At 46.7% G+C, this 17,633-nt stretch overlaps 1 protein-coding gene and 1 pseudogene across 8 annotated transcripts in view; one reads left to right on the top strand and one right to left on the bottom strand.

Moving 5' to 3' along the window:
- Positions 1-17,633, top strand: part of MEGF11 (multiple EGF like domains 11) — a 336,636-nt gene that overhangs the window by 132,489 nt on the left and 186,514 nt on the right. The window lies entirely within an intron of this gene.
- LOC310693313 (ribonuclease P protein subunit p21-like) lies at positions 2,003-2,603 on the bottom strand (annotated as a pseudogene). The gene has a single exon. The product of its transcript is annotated as a ribonuclease P protein subunit p21-like (transcript).

Below are 17,633 nucleotides of genomic sequence, written 5' to 3' on the forward strand. Positions count from 1 at the left end.
GGCTGGGGAAACCCAGCCAGATGGGCAGCATATAAATAATAAATTATTATTATTATTATTATTATTATTATTATTATTATTATCATCATCATTGCCTCTTTTCCTTCCACAACAGTTTCAAGACTAGTTTAGTGCCTTTTAGCAATGTCATTATGCTCAGTCTATAGCCTTCAACCTCCTCTTAAAACCCGGGAGCAACCTATCGCCCAAGCTTAACATGGGACACGCTTCTAATTTTGCAGCATTATATGCCAGTCAGGATGAGTGAGCTCGCATCTGCCTCAGCATCATATGGGCTGTGTTTGCGGGTTTCTGTTGAGAGTTGCAGTCCAAAATGTCTGAAGGGCACCAGGTTGGGGAAGAATCATGAGAGCCTTTCAAGCCGTGTCCTCCGTGGCATTGGCTGACCTAAATTGTCTCTGGATCAGGAAGGCCACATTCACACCATATATTTAAAGCACTGTGATACCACTTTGAACTGCCATGGCTTCCACCTGAAAAATCCAGCGAGTTGTAGTTTGTTAAGGGTGCAGAAACGAATTTAGGAGACCCCCCCATTTCAGCCCTCCAGAGCTACAATTCCCAGAGTTCCTTGAGAAGAGGGATCGATTGTCAAACCACTCTGGGAATTTTAGCTGAGCACAAGTGGTGTTGTGAAAATGAGCCAGTGGCAATGCCTCAATCTGTTTGCTGAAACTCTGTGCATTGCAGAGAAGTTGGAACATTTTCCTCTGCTCTTCAAAATGCAAACAAGATTTGTTTCTTTCCCTCATCCCCCTCTACTTTCCTTCTTTCTCAAGATAGACAAACATAAATACAGCCAGCACAAAGTTACCTGGCAGCAATTTTTCTGTGCCTTATATTCTAAATATCTACTTGCGCATGACATTTACTGAGGAAAAACATTTGCAAATTACCTGTTTGATTAACACCCCCGTCTTCTACAGTTTCGAAAGGGTAAGGTAATTGAATGCTGAGTTGAGTTTAAAAACATGAACTTTTATGTGAGCGGCAGTCCCAGACTGCAAATTGCCCTGCCTTTCCTGTTTTGAGTGCCCCATATGTCAGGGTGCTGAATGTATTTGCACTTTGCAGCAGGATCACTCCGCCTTTAGATGGATTGATACGAATGGGGTCTTGGTTGCCACTGCTGGAGCACAGCAGTGAGTAGAATCATGAGAACTGAAATGCTGAAACAGAATCCTAATATTTGTAATGCAAAGCAGGACATGAGGCCACAAGGCCTGGCCAGAACTTACATCTAAACCCTGCATGCGTTGCAGAAGATAGACAATATCCGATGTAGCACCAAGTTAAACTCATTTGGCAGTATACTTCTTCTGCTGGCAAAATGCTTTGCACCAGTGGAACGTTGATGCGCAAGAAAATGCATAAGCAGGTTGCTGGTGACATTTTTTGTGCACAGCAGATTTTGCAGCCTGATGTGCATTGAGTTTCTGTTAGTGCAGCTGGTGCATTGGATTCCTCCGTTGTGCAACATTAAAACTCACCCGTCCACTAGTGTAAGAGCCCTTGCACTAGCAAACAGAGGGTGCTGGGTATACAGCCCTCTGTTCAAAATCCACTTTAGTACAACAGGGCTTCTATGGCAGACATTATTATTGGTAAGGTAAAGGTAAAAGGACCCCTGACCATTAGGTCCAGTTGCAGACGACTCTGGGGTTGCGGTGCTCATCTCACTTTATTAGCCGAGGGAGCCGGTGTACAGCTTCTGGGACATGTGGCCAGCATGACTAAGCCGCTTCTGGTGAACCAGAGCAGTGCACGGAAACACTGTTTACCTTCCCACCGGAGTGGTACCTACTTGCACTTTGATGTGCTTTCGAACTGCTAGGTTAGCAGGAGCAGGGACCAAGGAACGGGAGCTCATCCTGTGGCGGGGATTCAAACTGCCGACCTTCTGATCGGCAAGCCCAATTTTCTATCCCGTCTTTCCTTCCCAAGGAGCCCAGGACAGCAAACAGCCTAGTATTTATATTAACAACATTTGACTCTTCTGCCCTGACTTTGGGATTATGTGTTTGCTACCAAGCCACAGTTGCCTGTCTTACTGGGTAGAGTTTGTTCCCCGTTCTTCCCTTTAGATTTGGTGCCTCCTGTCGTCTCCTCAGAGGCAGGATGGCTGTGAGGTCCAGAACTTGCAGGTGGTGTTGCCTTTTCTGCTTGGGAGGACTTGGGAGAGGGGCTGTTGCACTGAGCTGGGGGTCTGGCCTGAAGCTTTTGCTCCTTCTCTAGGGGGCGTCTGCTTCTCCAGCGATGCCTCAGGTTGCTCCAACCACAACTTGTAGTCAGGGTTGCTGAGGAAACGCTTGGTGAAGCCACAGTTGAGACAACGCACAATGGTCCACTGCTGATTACAGTGCTTTATCTTGCTCAAAGTGGAGCTGATTTCAGGGACGAGAGGGGAGAAGCAAGATTTGCAGATGGATCCTGTCTTAACGCGAGCCTCCGGCTGATGCTGTTTCTGTGTGTGGCAATAAAAGCGAGCCAGTTCCGGGTTCTCTGGGTTCTGCTGAAGGATGCAATGCGCTGCCTGGTAGAGGAAACTGAGCCTCTGAAATGCTTCTTTGTCCTTTCTCATGGCTGACCTAGTATTTAGTTATTGACATGTAAACAAGTAGTAGTAGTAGTAGTAGTAGTAGTAGTAGTAGTAGTAATACTAATAATACTAGTAAATGTTATAAGATGTATTCACTGCTATCCACCATCAGGTCTCAAGGCAAGTTTGCAACAAATAGAAAATGCAACTTTTAAACAGATAAGGAATTGTCAGGGAACTGCCATCAGAGCATCAGGTGGTGGAGGGACTCAGGCAGGATGAAAGAGACTCAACTGCTGAAGCAGGGACCAGCAGGGGGAGGAGTGGGTCTCTGAGGGAATGCGAGCAGGAGGGAGGGCTCAGGGAGGCTTCCAGCGAGAACAGTGGGGAGGTATCGGAGTCTCCCATAGGGAGACCCACACCTCGCAGGAAACTGTCACGCCGTGAGTCCAGGAGACGCGTTTCCGTTAAGGAACTTCTTTGCTGGAAACGCTTCCGCAGACAGCCACTGTCGGACTCTACTAGTGACTAGAGCAGACATGTCTGAGGAGCTCCGTCACACACGGAGGTTTGTGGGGTCGCACAAACTCTGAGGGAGCACGTTTTCACGCACAAGCAGCTAATCAAACCCTCACAGCAGTCCGACAGTCTTTGTACGCTGCCTGTGCAAGAGAAGGCATCATGAGCGAACCAACCGGAACCGGAGGAGCAGGGGCTGGAGCTGGTCCAAGCTTGGAAGATAGATACCGAGCGTTGGAGGTTCAACTGGCCCTGCAGACGGCGAGGCTGGAGGAGAGAAGGGCTCAGGATGCAGACAAGAAGGGGAGAGCCACTCAATTCCCCAGAAAGGTACCAGGATTGGTGCAGAAATTTGGGGGGGACCCCAAGGACTACCATGCTTTTAGGACAGAGATGCAATATGCCCTTAATGTGCAGTTCGATGAGTTCCCTGATGAGGAATCGCGAGTTGCTTTTGTAATTGGGCATCTTGAGAAAGGGGCTAGAGACTGGGTTCGACCCCTAATGGCAACGCACAATGACATACTAAAGGACACAATGAAGTTCCTTCGTGCAATGGATATCATGTTTTCCAGCGATATTGAGGAAGGGGTGGTGCGCAGACAGCTAATGGCTTGTAAGCAGGGAAGTCGATCTGTCCGTGAATATTGGACTGAGTTTACCATGCTGATTCACAGACTGAGTTGGGATTTATCGGCGGCACCCGTTCAAATGCTATTTGAAGAAGGTCTTTCTTCGGGGGTGAAAGACGAGCTGGCACGGAGCCCCAGGGCGGAGTCTATGGATCAGCTGACCAAATCTGCGCTGACCATAGGAGCGCGGCAGGAGGCAAGAGCCTTGGAGAGGCGGGAAGGGAGAGGGGAACGTTGGAAGGAGTTCCGCATTCCAGACATTCCTGAGCCAGCTTTCCCGCCGGCAGAGCCGATGGAAATCGGAACAGCGCGCGCGCGCGCATTTTCAAAAACCAGCGAGGGAGCTAAGAAGGAGGGAAAGGGCCCCCGGAAATGCTATCTCTGCCAACAGCCAGGCCACTTTGCCAGAGTCTGCCCCCAGAGGAAGGAATGGCAAGGGATGGTGGGAGCTGTTGAGGGGGGAGAAGAAGGGGGAGCGGAGCAGGTAAAAGCCAACGCCTGGTTGCCACAATTGGGGCACTGCAGCCAGGCCAAAGAGCAGTGAAAGTGCCCGTGCCAGAAGCTCCTCGACCTGCTCTAGTGATTGAAGTGTCGCTAGAGCTGCAGAATGGGCACCCCCTAAAAATAAAGGCGCTATTGGACTCAGGCAGCTCCTGCAATTTTATGAGCAAGGAGTTTGCTGCTGAACACCAGATACAGACCATCCCTTTAAGCAACCCCCTGCAGGTGACCACGATTGATGGCAGGGAGTTGTTGGGAGGAGGAGTCCGCTTGCAGACTGTCCCAATGATAATGAGGGTGGCAAGGCACACAGAACTGATAGCGTTTAATGTGGCCACCCTGGGAGGCGCTCCCATTATTTTGGGAATGAGCTGGCTAGCTCTACATGATCCGCTGGTTGGCTGGCATCAAAGAGTGGTGTCCTTTGGTTCAGCACATTGCCTAGAACACTGCAAAGGGGAGAAGGGTTCAGCAGGGGCCCAAGCCACCCTAGCAGGGACTGAAGTAATGGGGAAGGTGAAGGTACCACCACAGTATGCAGATCTCAGCGACGTGTTCAGCGAGAAGGAAGCTGACCAACTACCACCTCATAGACCCTTTGATTGTCAGATCAATTTACTCCCTGGAGCACAGCTTCCCGTGGGCAAGTTGTATGCCATGTCAGACAGGGAAATGCAGGAGTTGCGAGGGTTCATTGACAAGAACCTGAAGAGAGGCTTCATCAGAGAGTCCAAAGCAGCAGGGGGGAGCCCAGTGTTCTTTGTGGACAAAAAAAATGCGGACAAGCCGAGACTTGTATGTGATTTTAGGCGGCTGAATGCAGTGACTGAACCGGTGGCGTTCCCTATGCCCAGAATTGATGATATTTTGACCAGGGTGAGGAAGGGAAAGATTTTCACAAAGCTGGATCTAAGGGGGGCGTACAACCTGATACGCATAAGGAAAGGGGATGAATGGAAAACCACCATGTTTACCCCTTTGGGGGCGTTTGAATACCTCGTTATGCCATTTGGATTACAAGCCGGCTCCGCGTGTTTTCAATCTTTTATGAACCACGTGCTGGGCCCTTTGCTCTACAAGAATTGCGTTGCCTTTCTAGATGATGTGTTGGTGTATTCTGAGAATGAGGAGCAACATGTGAGAGACGTCAGAGAAGTGTTGAGCAGACTGCAAGCCAACAGGCTGTGGGTCAAACTGGAGAAGTGTCGGTTCCATACCAAGGAGGTGGAATTCCTGGGGTACCGCCTGTCAGACAAGGGATTGGCCATGGATCCCGGCAAGGTACAGGCAGTGCTGGAATGGAAAACACCCAAAACCAAGAAGGATGTGCAGAGGTTCCTAGGGTTTGGGAACTTTTATCGTAAGTTCATCCGCAACTTCGCCCATCTGACGGCGCCCATCACTGACTGTCTCAGCAGTAAAAAGAAGTTTGTATGGACGGCGGAGGCGGAGCGAGCGTTTGAGGAACTGAAAAGGGCCTTCGCCTCTGAAGAACAACTTCTGCATGTGGATTTACGAAAGAAGCTAAGGGTTGAAACAGACGCATCTGACAGAGCCATAGGGGCGGTGCTTCTTCTGCAGCCGGGGAAGGAGGAGTCAGAGTGGCGTCCGTGTGCCTTCTTCTCGCGGAAGCTGAACAAATCCGAGAGGAACTACACGGTGTACGACCGAGAACTGCTTGCTATTCATGAGGCGTTCCGGAGATGGAGGCATCTGCTAGTTGGTGCACAACATAAAGTGCAAGTGTGCACGGACCATAAAAATCTAGAGTACTGGAGAACGGCGCGAGTGCTCAACCAAAGGCAGTTGAGATGGGCCCAAGAGTTCTCCAAATTTAACTTTGAGATTTGTTATGTGCCAGGCCCAGAGAATGTTAGGGCGGACGCTCTCTCACGCAAACCTGAATATTTGGAGGGGGAGGGAGCACCCGAAGAAACCCATATCATTCCAGAGGACCGCTGGGTGTGTGGGGCGACTTTGGTGGGGCAAAGGGAATTGGTAGAGGGTACGGTGCAGGATGCATACGCCCAGGGGAAACTCAGGGATCTCAGAGGGGAGGAAGACAAATCCGGTGGTTTTGAGGAGAGAAATGGGGCATTGTATTATAAGGGAGCGTTATATATACCTGAAGGGGAATTGAGGGAGAAGGTACTCAAGCAGCTGCACGATAGCCCCACAGCAGGGCACTTTGGGCAACACAAAACCATGTGGCTGGTTACCAGGGAATTTTGGTGGCCCAAGGTCAGGGAAGATGTGCGGGAGTATGTGAGAGGGTGTGAACAATGCCAAAGAGCCAAGAGGGAGAGGCAGGCGCCGGCTGGTTTATTAGAACCACTGCCCACACCTGAGAGACCGTGGGAAGCAGTGGCAATAGATTTCATGACTGATCTGCCAAGGTCTAGAGGGAAAACAGCCATCATGGTTGTAGTAGACCTGTTAACTAAAATGGCCCACTTCATAGCCTGCTCACATGCGGTTACAGCAGAAGAAACCGCCAAATTGTTTGTAGAGAATGTGTTTAGGTTGCATGGCGCCCCCTTGAGGGTGGTTTCAGACCGAGGGAAACAATTTACTTCCAGGTTCTGGAGGAAGCTCATGAGCTTACTGCATGTAGAGGTTAATTTCTCGACGGCCCGTCATCCTGAAACCAACGGGCAGGCGGAAAGAGCAAATGGGGTTCTCCAACAATATTTGAGGTGTTATGTTAATGACAGAGAGAATGATTGGGTGGAGAAGCTGGCGTTGGCAGAATTTGCCTACAACAATGCAGAGAACGTGTCCACGGGGATGAGCCCCTTTTTGGCTAATCACGGGTGCCATCCCAGAGCCTTCCCAGGGGGGGAGGGGGAGAACTGGAGCGTTCCAGCTGCAGAACAGTTCGTGGAAGAAATGGAAGCGATCCATCGCCAGCTCCAACTCAACTTAAACAGGGCTAAGGAGGAATATAAGAGGCAGGCAGACAAAAACAGAAGGGAAGGTGAAAGCATCAGGGTGGGGGACCAGGTGTGGCTGTCAACCCGAGGGTTGCCATTCAAAGGAGGTTGTAAGAAATTAAGACCCAAAAGGCTGGGTCCGTTTGAAGTCATACAGCAGGTCAATCCAGTGGCTTTCAGGCTCCGGTTACCGAACCACATGAAGCTGCACCCAGTTTTTCACAGGTCGTTGCTGTCACCGTATAGAGGAGACAGTGAGGGGAGGGTCACTAGGGGACCAGCAATGGAGGAGAAGGAACACAGCTACCATGTAGCGGAGATCCTCGATTCCAGGTGGAAGGGAGATCAAGTAGAGTATTTGGTAATGTGGGAAGGGGAACCGGAGTCGGAAAACACCTGGGTTAGGGCAGAGGATGTCAATGACGAGGTTTTAATAGAGACTTTTCATCAGAGGTTCCCACGTAAACCTCAGCCTGTAGCGAGGTTCCGAAGGGAATACTTTGCCACCACCGACGAGGAAGAGGAGTTGGAGGGGTTCCCAGATTCTGAAGAGGAGGAGGATTCAGCTGGCCAGGACGACGATCGATGGAGAGAATTGTTCGAGACGTCAGAAGATGAGGAAGATTCGTTTCGGGGTTTTAGCCCTTCACCTCCCAGGGGGGAGGAATTGGGAGGGGGTGAGGGGGGCCCTGGAGGGGAGGTGGATGTCAGGGAACTGCCATCAGAGCATCAGGTGGTGGAGGGACTCAGGCAGGATGAAAGAGACTCAACTGCTGAAGCAGGGACCAGCAGGGGGAGGAGTGGGTCTCTGAGGGAATGCGAGCAGGAGGGAGGGCTCAGGGAGGCTTCCAGCGAGAACAGTGGGGAGGTATCGGAGTCTCCCATAGGGAGACCCACACCTCGCAGGAAACTGTCACGCCGTGAGTCCAGGAGACGCGTTTCCGTTAAGGAACTTCTTTGCTGGAAACGCTTCCGCAGACAGCCACTGTCGGACTCTACTAGTGACTAGAGCAGACATGTCTGAGGAGCTCCGTCACACACGGAGGTTTGTGGGGTCGCACAAACTCTGAGGGAGCACGTTTTCACGCACAAGCAGCTAATCAAACCCTCACAGGAATGCTGCATTTTTAAAACATCCAAAGCCATGCAAAGTGGATCGGTGTAATATAGTAGCAATACAAATAGTAAAAACAGTGAAAAATGAAAAATAAAATGAAACATATTTAAAGCACATAAGAACATCTAAAAACATTTACAGATTTGCATGCCAGTACTAATACTTTGACTTGGGCCTGGGAGCTGACAGTCAGCATGCTTTCAGGACTGGTGGATATGGTCCCATCAGATCGCTCCACTCATCAGTCTACTTTCTGTACTTTGCAGCAGTTGCAACTAACAGACTGTCTTCAAGGCCAGCCCTGAGTAGAGTGCACTGCAGTAGTCCAGGGAGCAGGTCACCTGTGGATGGGCAACTGATGCCAGGCCTTACCCTTGGGATTGCAGTCTAGGGTTGCCATACATCTGGGATTTCCTGGACATATCTGGAATACTGCAGACGGCAGCAGTGTCCGGGTGAAAATTGGTAAAAAAAAGTCCGGGAAAATCTGGATGTATGGCAGCCCATGTTGGCAGTGTTGTTTTCGCTGATTTTCCATAAAAATAGGTCAAAAATGGCGATTTTGCCAAAAGAGCTGAACAACTTTGGCCAAAAAGTTTGGTGAACAGATTTTCACTGTTTGAAATATGGCAGTCCTAGCAGTGACAGATTGGAACCTAGGAGTTCTTTGGCAGAGGAAGGTTTCCCTCAGGGTAGGATGTCTGAAAATGCTTACAATTAAAAAATATATATATTTAAAAATGGAGGACAGGATGATATGCAAGAGGGCCTTAAAAACATGGTTACAAGTAAAGGATGAAAAAGAGAAGACACATTTAATATCAAAAAGAAAGTTTTAAGAGGTAAGGAAATTGTGCATTATTTACGCCAGGTCTGTCAACAATTTAGCTGCGATGAGTGAGAGTATCTATCAAGGTGATCAGGTTGGGAATGGTAAAAAAAGAAGAAGGGAGATTTCATTCTTCCTTTCTGGCAGTTGGTATTCCAGAAATGACTAACATAGATACATGCAAGCCAGATTTATGTCCACAGTAAGGGTAACAGTAATCTTAAATATTAGAATAAACTTTTCTAGTTGGAATTGCAGGTAGGGCCCAAATATCAAAAAGAGAGCATGCAGATCTTCTTTACTCAGTTTTCAGAGTAAGATTGGATTAAAATGTCAGAGGCATTTTAGGTGTAATGGATGTCTGTTCAGACTAGAAGATGTTTGGAGTTAACTTCAGGTTCTCTATGGAGAGCCATAGAGCATGTCGCTGCAAATGATTAATGTGGCCCATGTCTTAATATTCACTTCTAGATCCAGTCGCCACACTCTCTTTGGATTAATACATTTCCCACATGTCCCAGCAGAACCCTAGTTTCACCTCAGGATAAGTTAGCCTTTTTGAACCTGTTGCACTCCAGGTGTTTTGAACTGCAACCCTCATGAGGCCCAGAAAGCACAGCCTGATGGGAATTGTAGTTCAAAACTCTATCCAGCAGCAGCAGCAGCAGCAGCAGCAGCAGCAGCAGCAGCAGCAGCAGCAGCAGAGATCCTTAGAACAAGCTTGGGTGAAAGAGACGAGTGGAGGAAGACCCAGAAACAAGACATTTTTGAAGAAATGCTCAGAAAGAGGGGTTAAGAACATACAAAGAGCCTACATGATCAGACTAATTACTCATGTAGTTCACCATCCTCTTCTCACAGTAGCCAGCCAGATGCCTTAACAGGAAGGCCACAAGTAGGAAGACCTAAGCCATCCATCTTGGTAGCCATCAGTGTCCCGAATCTTTCAACAGTGCTATCCTTGTGACTGTTGCTACCAAACTGTATCCTTTTTAGTTTAGACAAAAGGCGACCAAGAGGTGGCACGATAGAGGTGTGTAAAATTAGGCATGGTTTGGGGGGGGAGTGGGTAGGGAGAAGTTTTTCTCTCATAACACTAGAATTTGGGGGCATCCAGCGAAGCTGAATGTTGGAAGAACATCTTCAAATATCTCAAAGGCTGTCACATGGAAGGTGGAGCAAGCTGGTTTTCTCCTGTTCTGGAGGGTAGGACTCAAACCAATGGCTTCAAATTACAAGGAAGGAGATTCCAACTAAACATCAGAAAGAACTTTTTGACAGTAAGGTCTGTTTGACAGTGGAATGGTTTCCCTTGGGAGATTGTGGACTCTCCTTCCTTGGAGGCTTTTAAGCAGAGGTTGGATGGCCATCTGCCATGGATGCTTTAGTTGAGATTCCTGCATTGCAGGTAGTTGGGCTAGATGACCCTCAGGGTCCCTTCCAACTCTTCAATTTTATGATTCAGGGCAGGCAAAAGAAAGTACTACTTCATACAGTGCATGGTGGAATTCATTCCCACAAGGATGGGCACCAACTTGCATGGCTTAGGTCCCTCTTGTGGGCTTCTGGTTGCCCCATGTGAGACAGAGGATGGTGTATTACATCGGCAATTAGCCTGATCATGCATGTTCATCCGTATGTTGGTATCCTCTCTTCTTGAGCATTTCTTCAAAAAGGGTTCATTTCTGGATCTTCCTCCACTCACATCTCTCTTCTAAGGCTCTCTGCTGCTGCTGCTGCTGCTGCTGATGATGATGATGATGTGAGGGTAGTGTGGGGAGTATGACTCACACAAAGTGTGTTCATACATACATTCAAGATGCATGGATGCATCCACATCTCAAAGGTGGAAGGGGCTGGCCCCTGCAGGGTGCGTTTCAAAAACAGTGAAATGCGAGTTGTAAATGAAGGCATTTTTGAATTCATCCTGTAAATGGATTGAGCAAAACCCACATTTTCTCTAAGACTGCTTATAAGTATGGAACTTTTTTTCTCAACTGCATTGAGCTTCTTTAAAACCTCCATTTTGCAGATTTAATTTGGTTCTGCATCAGCTGTGCAACGCTGGAAAGGAGTAAATTAGAAGTCCCTTATGAACTGTAGGATGCAATTTTTATAATAGATTTATGAACTACAGGATGGGCATGTTTTGGGGGGTTTTTTATTCCCCCCCATAAACAATGCCATTATATCTGCTATTATTCTTGTTTACTTGACTTACAGGCTGCTGGCAATAGCGCAGGAATAGATTTAGAGAATTTATACATTATATGCATCATGAGAAGGCAACACGGGAGCAGCTGCAAGATTGATTTGGGTAAGAGCTAGCATTGATCATATTGTCTTCCTGCCTCCCCAAAAGCAGGGAGGGGGGGTAGAATAATTTGGTAGTTCACAGTTTCTCTGAGTACCAGCTGCATCCCTTATGTTGATGGGGGGGGGAGAGAGAGGCATGAATGAGCCACCCCCCACCTTAAGTGTATGTATTTGGTCCAATAATGGAATATTTACCCACCTACCCCCGGCAATACACACACAGCTCCCTTCAGACATGCAAGGACAAGAGTGTGTAGAGATCTAGGAACATTTCTGCACTAGCAATTTTCCTGCTCAAACTGGCTCCACCCCTTCCACTCACAGACATCATACGTTTAGCACAGAAGTCTGCAAGGCGCTTCTAAGCCTCTTTGATTGAATGTGATCTACCAAAGACTCCTGAGTAAGCTTAGCAGTAATGAGCAAAGAAGATAGGTCCTCATATGGCTAAAGGGTAGGAATAAATGGACAGTTCTTGTAATGGAGGCAAGTAAGAAGAGAGGTCCACTAAGGATCTGCTTTGAGGATGTGTGATTTTTAACTTGCTTATACAGTGATACCTTGGGTTACATACGCTTCAGGTTACATATGCTTCAGGTTACAGACGCTTAAGGTTACAGACTCCGCTAACCCAGAAATAGTGCTTCAGGTTAAGAACTTTGCATCAGGATGAGAACAGAAATCGTTCTCCGGCAGCGTGGTGGCAGCGGGAGGCCCCATTAGCTAAAGTGGTGCTTCAGGTTAAGAACAGTTTCAGGTTAAGTACGGACCTCCGGAACGAATTAAGTACTTAACCTGAGGTACCAGTATAAATGAGTTGGAGTTAGGAGTGAACAGTAAGGTGACTAAATTCGCTGATGATACCAAATTGTCCAGGATGGTTAAAACAGACAGACAGACAGACAGACAGATTGCAAGGCACTCCAACAAGGATCTCTCAAAAAATGGGAGAATGAGCATTAAAACTGCAAATGTGGCAGGCATAAAATGATGCCCACTGGGGCAAAAGATCCCAGCTTCATGTATACACTTAAAGGGTTTTAATTGGTTCTGCCTGAGCAGGAACGAGATGTTGAGGTTATGGTGGATAGCTCGATGAAAAGGTTAGTCCAGTGTGCAAGAGCTTTTTCTCCTCACGTGCTTTGGTTGAATGCTTAGAAAAGGCTTGCTTTTATGAGTGCATGTTCCAGGATGAAATAGCTTTGCTGGCATGATTAAAGTAATCTTAGGGAGCAACCCAAACCCAAGATCCACCAGGATGAGTAGAATTTGGAACAGGCTTACTCCCAGCTGAGCTGGCTGAGTCTGGGTTCACACAGGGCTGTGTTGAGTGAAGTCCCTCAGTCTGCCTCAGCCAGAGATAAGCTGGCATAAGTCCTCCATCCCAGCTCAGCATGTGCTCAGCTGAAGTTGACTGACCAAAGGATGGGGTAAGTTCTGAAAAAAGGGTGTTCTGTGGGAGTGGTGAGCATGTGGCAGGGATAGAGCAAGGGGAGACTTACTCCCATTTAGCTTGGTCATGTGACCTAGCAACCCAGCAGATGTTACACTGGCAAAAAGTGTGGTGTCAGTCAAACTCTGCTTTCAAGGCTTGTTTTCCTACTGGCAGGCTCAAACCAGCTCAGCTGGCAGCAGCTCCTGAAGGTAGTAGGGGTAAGTTACCCCAGCACAATTTACCCCAGTACAATTTATACTGACTTCCAATATCTTGGATTGCTCTGCCTGTCCATCAGTCATAGGAGTTCTAGCTCAAGTTGCTTTGCTCATGGATAAAAACTATTCAGGGGGAAGGCATCTTCTAAAATGGTGCTTCCCCCTTGCCGTTTCCCCAAGCACTTATGTTAAAAACAATAACTTCAAAATCTGCTGGCTGTTTAATCCTGGGCACCTTCTTCAACCATCAAAATGACATTTTAATCTATTAATCTAATTTCTCAGCTTGAATGTATCAGAACAAGTTGCCTTTGCTGAATCAAGCAAGGCTCTTCATCTGCGTTTGGGAGGAAGACAACAGACCGCCTGCATTTTTAGAAATCATCCCCAGATGCCACCCTTCCAATTTATCTCTATTACAGTTCAGGAAGAACTGCCATATCATTTTTACTTTTGATTTGGTCTGTTACAAGGGAGACAAATTGCCCACAAATAGCATGATATTGCTGCATCCCTGGCTTATACACTCCTTAGTGATTTCCATGGGAAATCTACAATGCGTTTATTATTTTGACACAAGTCAGATACGCTGATAGCTTTAACAATTGCAAACTGAGTCAAATGATGGTACCCTACTGTGTTTTTCCAAAACATAGAAGTTTTGCAGAGAAGTGGACAAGAGGATGGGCAAAACATGCTGTATGGTTGGGAATGTTCTCAACTGGTGATCTCTCCTGTCTTTCTAATATGGGATGCCTCAAAGGATTTTATAGTTGGAACCAGGAGTGTGGTTCCCTGCTATGCATTTGTGTGGTGTACTTTAGAACATATCGATATCTCTCTGTTTGCCTAAGGATACTGGCAGTCTACTCACTAAGCAAAGTATTGTATGGAGCAAGGTTGTGTTTATGGTTTAATTCCTCTAGAGCTTCCCAGTGAGATATGTCTGCTCAGCTTGCTCCCTTGTGGGATGACTCCAACTACCCTCAGTCTGAGAATCTTCCCCAGCATGAATTCTGAATCCATTATGGATGTCTGCACCTGGAGAACATTGAATTACATGAGCTTTGAGTGAGCATAAGGTATGAAGTTTAGGGTCTAGGGCTGCTTTGAGAACAAACCTATCACAAGTGCCGAACCTGTTCTGGATTGGCGCTCACTGCTTTTTGTCTGGACAATGAGATTTCCCAAAGGAAATCCATGTTTGGGGCAACTGATCCTTCCTGTTTTCCATAGAAGCTGGCTGTGCAGAGTGTTGTTGGGCAAACTCTTGAGCTGATTGTGATACTATCTCCCTCTCCAAGGGCAGGGTTTCAAGTTAACAACTGCTGAAATATGGCAGTAAAAATTTGGCCAGTTCAATATGCTAAGTGCCAAAAGACTTTTAAAAATAAATAAATAAATAAATAAATAAATAAATAAATAGGAAACCCTTCACTGATTTGAAGCCAGGTTCATGTGTCAGAAGAGGAGCAAAAGGCAAGGGGAAGCATTCCTTGTCATACAGCGGGGGGGGGGGGGTCTACGTTTTCTCCTGGATGTAGGGGTGTTGGTACGGATCCAAAGACCTCTCTGTTAAAATTAGGAAAGGGAAGGGGACTCTGGTCAGAGTTAGCTCAGCAGTTCTATCAGCCCAGATGTGATAGAAGCTTATAAAACTACACATGCCACAGAGAAAGTGGGTGGGAAACCCTTTCTGCCTCTCTCATAACACTAGAACACATGGACATGCAATGAAGCTTGAATGTTGGAAGATTCAGGGCAGATAGAAGAAAGATTTCTTCATGCAGCACATACAGGAGACAAGAGCCACTAACCTAGATTGATTGATTGATTGATTGATTGGTTGATTGGTTGATTGATTGGGTGGCTTTAAAAGAGGATTAGTCAGATTCATCAAAGACAAGGCTACCAGTGGCTACTAGCAGTGGTGGCTATGCTCTGCAACCATGGCTGGAGGCAGCAATTCTTCTGGATACCAGTCGCTGGAAACTACAGGAGGGGGGAGAGCTCTTGTGCTCAAGTTGTCTGGTTGGCCACTGTGATAACAGCATGCTGGACTGGATGGGCCATTCGCCTGTTTCCAGCAGGCTCGTCTTACGTTCTTACATTGCTTTCCCTTCCTATGGAGCATCTGGCTGAAGATTGTGCACTGTATCTAATGCTAGTCATAACTAGAATAGACCCGCTGAAATTAATGGACATGCCTAATTCAGGTCTGTTAATGTCAACGGTTTTATCCTGAGTAGAACTTAGGTACAGCCCTGTGTACTTTGCCCTTCGCAGCAGTGCTAATGTTTGTTGAATCCAAGGGTAACTTTTGGCTACTCTACCCAACATCTCGTCTTTCAACAGAATTAAAGTTACCCTCATTGCATTTTTTATTTCTGTTCCGTGGGTGGGGGGAAAAAATGCAATAAAGAAATCCTGACTTCTCTTAGCATAAAAATGCATTTGATTCTTGGCAAAGCCCATTGTATCCAGCAAACCTCTCATCCATTGTTCATTTAAACAGTGTCATTTCTTTGCTCCTGTTAACCTTTTTTCTTTTAATACTTCCACTTTAATACTTATGGTTTATCACCAATATCCATTTGTTACTGCTCCACTTCCAGACAAGAACAGAAAACATCAGTAAGTGATGATTCTTCCTACAGACTTGGGATCATTTCAAGCATCTATTAATAAACTGTTGTAGTGGCTGGGGTGCGGGGAGGGGGGGAGATATCTTTGTGACTAATGCAGTACCTCCTTAGGAACATGGCTTAATTTCCGGCAATGATGGAACACCAACACAAAGCAGGAGACTGTTTATTCGGGATATCATGGCAAAGCTTTAGAATTGTAGGGTCCTTGTTCTTCTTTGAAGATTAAAGGAAGGGTCAGTGCATGCTTCCTAATTTGCTGGTGATGATTAACTTTTGAAATGGGCTAACCTTTCAGCAGTGAAAGAAATTTTCATTTGTTGCAATTGTTATATATTGTGCTTTCTTTTTATTGGGGTCTCTTGGGAAGGGAAAGGAGCTGCTGGCGCAGCCTAGATGAATTGGAATTAGGAATGGGGGAGAAACTAGATTCAGTCTACTTTTAAAAGGAAAACCTACCTAATGCACACTTTCCAAAGCAATGTGTGTAGCTAAACACAGCTATCCTTCAAAATTCACAATGCAGTTCTCCAGTATAAAAGGGCATCTACTGGGGCAAAGTGTACTTAAAAATGCATATAATGGTGAAAAAGATGCTGTTGAAATTTAATGAGGCCTTTTTTATTAAAAAAGAAAAATCAGAAATGTGGAGAAATATTTATTTATTTATACATACATACATACATACCCACCCATCTGGCTGGGTTTCCCAGCCACTCTAGGCGGCTTCCAACAAAATATTAAAATACAATGGTCTGTTAAACATTAAAAGCTTCCCTAAACAGGGCTGCCTTCAGATGTCTTCTAAAGGTCTGGTAGTTGTTTTTCTCTTTGACATCTGGTGGGAGGGTGTTCCACAGGGCGGGTGCTACTACCGAGAAGGCCCTCTGCCTGGTATAAATAAATTTACCATTGGGAAACTGAGAGAAACTGACAGATTTGCCTATGCCTAACTGAAAGAGATTCGCAGAATGACGGTCTCATTTGGGAAGACGATCAATGTACACAGATTTCTTGGCCCGCTGTGCCATTTGTCTGTATTACCTGCAGCATGGCTGAGCATAGGTGCTCTCTCTGGAATTTCCCAATCCTCACTGTGTAATTCTGATGGTGCTGGTTGATTTCACACCAATGCGTATCTTAACTGTTGCCGTTTAGTGGTCTAATTCAATTTAGATATACCACTCATCGCTGCTGCTTCACAGTCTCCCACCCAGACAGCTAATCAGGCCAGAACCGCTAAGGTGAGGCAGTAGGAACTGTCGTATCCTGTGAGGCAATGCCTCAGCTGGCTAGAATATCAGACACCCACCTGTGCTAAGCCTGAACAGAGTGATGGGGGATCCAATATATCCCTTGTGTTTTCCTTCATCCATTGGCATCTACCAGGTGGTTGCATGAGCTCCCACTGGATCAGCAATTCATTAAAATCTGCCCATAACCCTTCCACAGATCTTGAGGTTTTCCCCACTCTGTCTTTATGCCCCTCTGAGAGTTTCTTTACTACTTCCTTTAGAAGGCAAAAATTAGGATGTGGTGAGTGTGTGTTAGATTATTTTACGCTGAAAGCCTAATTTGTCCCTGGGGGCATCTTTGCAGTCATTAGCCCAGAACTCCTGGGAGTTTGTGTCACCTCTGCTCTCCCACCTCCACCTCTTCACATGGAGGCAAGACTGATTAGCTGTGAAGCAATCTCTGGCACTTAAGTGCCTATGCAGCTTATCTTTAAAATCCTCCAGTGACTGGGGCTCCCCTTGCAGCAATTAATGAGCACCTTCAGGGGCACCCCTGACCTATGGCTCTGCTTTAGGGGTTCACGCCCTCCCCTTGGGGATATCAGGATGCAGAGATACTAGAGAAGGGATTTGGAAACACCATAATGCTTGGATTGCTTTTCTGGCTTGAAAGAACACAGTGTTGTCCACATG

This window comes from Podarcis liolepis, assembly GCF_965112155.1.
Source record: "Podarcis liolepis genome assembly, chromosome: 14".
Lineage (NCBI taxonomy): Eukaryota > Metazoa > Chordata > Lepidosauria > Squamata > Lacertidae > Podarcis > Podarcis liolepis.